General features: G+C 48.7%; 1 pseudogene; it reads left to right on the top strand.

The window, feature by feature from the left end:
• Positions 1 to 3,294: 3,294 nt before the first annotated feature.
• Positions 3,295 to 3,414, top strand: LOC111730464 (annotated as a pseudogene).
• The last annotated feature ends 426 nt before the right edge of the window (positions 3,415 to 3,840 follow it).

Below are 3,840 nucleotides of genomic sequence, written 5' to 3' on the forward strand. Positions count from 1 at the left end.
TCGGTCCTAACAGGTGACGATGCTCGCTCCTCCTGGGGCCTTGCAGGCCACGCTCTCTGCAGCTGCACCTAGTAGGTTGTTTAATTAACTACCGTCAATAATGCGCTAAGCGCCCCCAGCGCAGCACAGCGAAGACAAAGGCAGAAACAACGCCAAAAAAAAAGTGTTTATTCCGTGAGCTCCCCACTGTCCCGCGTCCGTCTCTTGCATTAAGCATTGTCCTGAATTCTCTGCGTAAGGCTTTCTTCCTGAAATGAAGGTTTACTGCGTCGACGTGTCTTCTTAAGGGGCCGTGTGTTATGTTTTTCCTGCCTTTTTCAGTACGAGGCTGACGCGGTCATCCGCTCAAGGGCACGTCTGTCGTCTTCGACCTCAGCATCTGTGCGTCCCCCGTGGCGTGTTGGCAGCGGACAGCTCAGTGTGCGACGCGGACCGGGGTGCTGCCCACATTGGGGTGGCGTCGGCTCTAGTGTTCCTATATTCCTTTAACCCCTACAGTGATTTCCGCTCGATGCCTAATTTCCGAGTGTTTGCAGAGACTGAGACCCTCCGAGCTTTTTCTGGGTCCATCGAGATGGTCCTGTTTCTCAGCCAAACCCCCAGCACATCCGCAGGGCTCACTAATAACACACCTCAGCTACAGAGAGGCCCACCCCGCCGGGTCCCGCCAGACCCTGATTTGTCCCCATCGTTCGGGGAGACGTGTCGATCTTTTCCGTGGGCGCTTGAAACCATACTCATAAGTACAGCGGCGTTCTCGTGTTTGTGTGTTTTTCACAGTCTCTGTCGGGTCCGAGTGATGAGCTCACATTGGGCTTGAAGAATGAATGACAGCCGACAGCCGTTTCTATTACTTTTGTTGCTGGTTTTTTTTTTTTTTCCTTCTCCCCAGAAAACGGGATGGTTTATGTTTGAACATCCTGTGTAAGGCACCCGGGAAGATGTTTTAAACTCTGTTGGAAGCACTCGGCCGTCATCTCTTTAACAAGGAAACTTTTCCGTCGTCTTGGCTTCTGAGTAAGGCCGCCTGAAAACCACCCTTAACACCTGCCTTGGCGTTCGTCCTGTATGTCAGAGCCTTTGACACTGTGACAAATGTTCTTATTTTTATCTCTGCTCCGTCCGTAGTTACGGCACCTCCTCCATGTAAAACGTCGTTCCTTTGTGGGGTTTTTTTTTTTTTTTCAGTCTTATTGCTAAATAATCGACTTGTATCACGACTCTTTTGTATTTGGTCTTTTCCTCTTTAGTCAGTATTGCCAGAGGTATGCCTATTTTTCCATTTTTTTTTCCAGACAACCGTTCTTGGTGGTGTTGAATTTCTCAATTGTATTTTTATAATTTTTTGTGTCTTTCTTGTATTTAATCTTTCCATCTGTATTCATGCGGCTTATGCTTCTGCATTTGTTAATTTTTTTTTACGCGAACATGCTAGATCGACGTTTTTCAGAAGGTTTATTTATCGATTTAAATTTTTAAAGATGTCATTCCCTCCATGACCCAATTCTGTCTCAACGTGGTCTTGTGACAGGCAGCGTAGACATTATTATTTAATTCTAACAATGCTTTAGACTTTCATTTACGATGTCTCCAGTACCCGATGAGGTGTTAGCTACGCAGGTTTCTGTGTTTGATTAAAGATGCAAGAACTCATTATCTACCTTCTCATCATTAATTTAAAAATTAATGTCAAGCAGTGTCAATATAATATGAATTAAGGAGTAAACAGAAAATATGCCTGTATGAAACTTCGTCTTTGACATTCGTGGAGGGTTTCTGTGACCTGATCTGTGATGAATTATTGCAACAGTCTGTAAGTGCCCAAGAAAATAAACGCATTTTCCGGTGGTCTGTGTGACACGCGCACACTCTTTTGAAACATCCGTGCACACTTCAGCGTCTGCACCTTTCTTGAAGCTGCAGAGTTTTGTGACCTCTCAGGGCAAACGGGAAGGCTGAGGGTGCCAGGCGCAGTAGAGGAGACATGGCTGGGCCAGTGCAGGATGAGGGTGTCCGTCACACCAGAGCCTAAGACCCACTCGGCTGCCAGAGGGAATGCGCCCACGCTCAGCTCACGCGTCGGCTGCACGTGGCTGGCTGTGTCACGGTTTGCCGTGTCCTCTGCCCTCATTGGGAGCTGATGTCGGGGACCCAGCCAGGACCTTCAAGACGCTACGTCTGGCTCCAACAGCCGCTGCCCTGTGACTGTCCGTCTCCTTCGTGGCTGGCTCTGAATCCCAGAGCAGTTCACCCTGCTGGTGTTCGTCCACCCGCCCAAGGCCCCCAGCAGGCGGCCGCGATCGGCCTCTCCACCGGGCAGGAAGGGGTCCCTCCCGGCCACGGCATCGGGCTCACTCTGTAGCCAAGGCAGGGAGAAGCCGCCGGCAGAGAGTGCAGAACAGCCAGGGCCGTGATGACACCCGTGGAAATGACAGGGAGCAGCCCCAGAGCACTCCGCTGCTCACCCCAGGACGGTGACGTGGGTGGGGACTGGGGTGGCCCGCGCTGCCTGGCATGCACTGCCGTGGGCAGCATTAAAACCTATAGAACTGTGTCTTCTCACAGTTCTGGAACCGAGGTGTCTCCGGGCCTCGCTCCCTCCGCAGGCTCCAGGAGACAGGCCTTCTCGCCTCTCCCAGCGTCCGGGGTGCCCAAAATTCAAGCGACTACCCGAGAGGCTCAAGGAAACCAACTCTCCCCTACATGACCTTCTCTCTTTGCCTTCCATGGTCAATGTGTGTCGCGAGCTGGTTTCGTGGTCGGGAGCCGATACCGTCTTCAACTGTGCGTTCCCGACCTTCCCGTGACATATTTCAAACTTGCCTTTTCTTTTTATATCTAAAGACAGAGAAACGGGAACCTTTTTTTTTAGGGAGGCGTACGAGAATTAAAACACTGTGGAAGCACATCCTCCGAGAGAGAAACGCTGTTTGCCTCGGAAGCAAATCATGACTACACTTATTTTAATATTTTTTTTATAATTAAAAGGAAGCCAAAGATCAGCGACTGTAAAATCAATTCCAAGTCATTGCTTCTACATGCATAATAAACGTGCGTGTAAATTATGGGGATCTCTCCAGCCTACGCTAAATCATAGTTGTTTTTGAGCCGTAATAAGTAAGAAATAGAAGGGACCCGGCTGTGAGGTTTTATATAAGAAACCTTTTTTAAAACAATTCGAAATCTGTCTTGCTTCTTCCTGGCTCCCATCCTGCCACAAGCCGCTGAAATGGAGCCTATAACTCAGAGTTGAAATTCTCTAGATACAGAGTCTTGTTTTAAAATACTGGTAGTGTCTACGGTCCCGCCGCCCTGAACGTGCCCGATCCCGTCTGAGCTCGGAAGCTAAGCAGGGTCGGGCCTGGTGAGTACTTGGTAAGGGAGACCACCTAGGAAGACCGGGTGCTGTTTGCGTAAACAGTAAAAAAAAAAATAAGGGATTGTGAGTTGACAAGGCCCTTGGAACCTGTGAGGTCAACCAAGGGTTGCCTCATCCCCCCAAAATAAAAAAAATTTTAAATACTGGTGGCCACGTTCACTGGACAGCTAATTTATTGATTTTTGTTTTTTCGGCACTTAAAAGATGTTTTAAAAACATGTTTGAATATTTTTGTTTTTTGTTTTGAATGTTCAACTTTTTCTTTTTGGATACGATATTTTATTTTTCAATTACAGCTGACATTCAACATTATGTTAGTCTCAGGCACACAGCATAGCGGTGAGACATTTATACGGCTTGCGAAGTGGAGTCCAGCCCCCCCGCCTGGCACCACGCACCGTGATTTCGGTGTTAAGCACACACACCTGACTGGGCTCATGCAGGTGGACACCGTCCGCCAG

This window comes from Pteropus vampyrus, unplaced genomic scaffold, assembly GCF_000151845.1.
Source record: "Pteropus vampyrus isolate Shadow unplaced genomic scaffold, Pvam_2.0 Scaffold315, whole genome shotgun sequence".
NCBI classification, from domain to species: domain Eukaryota; kingdom Metazoa; phylum Chordata; class Mammalia; order Chiroptera; family Pteropodidae; genus Pteropus; species Pteropus vampyrus.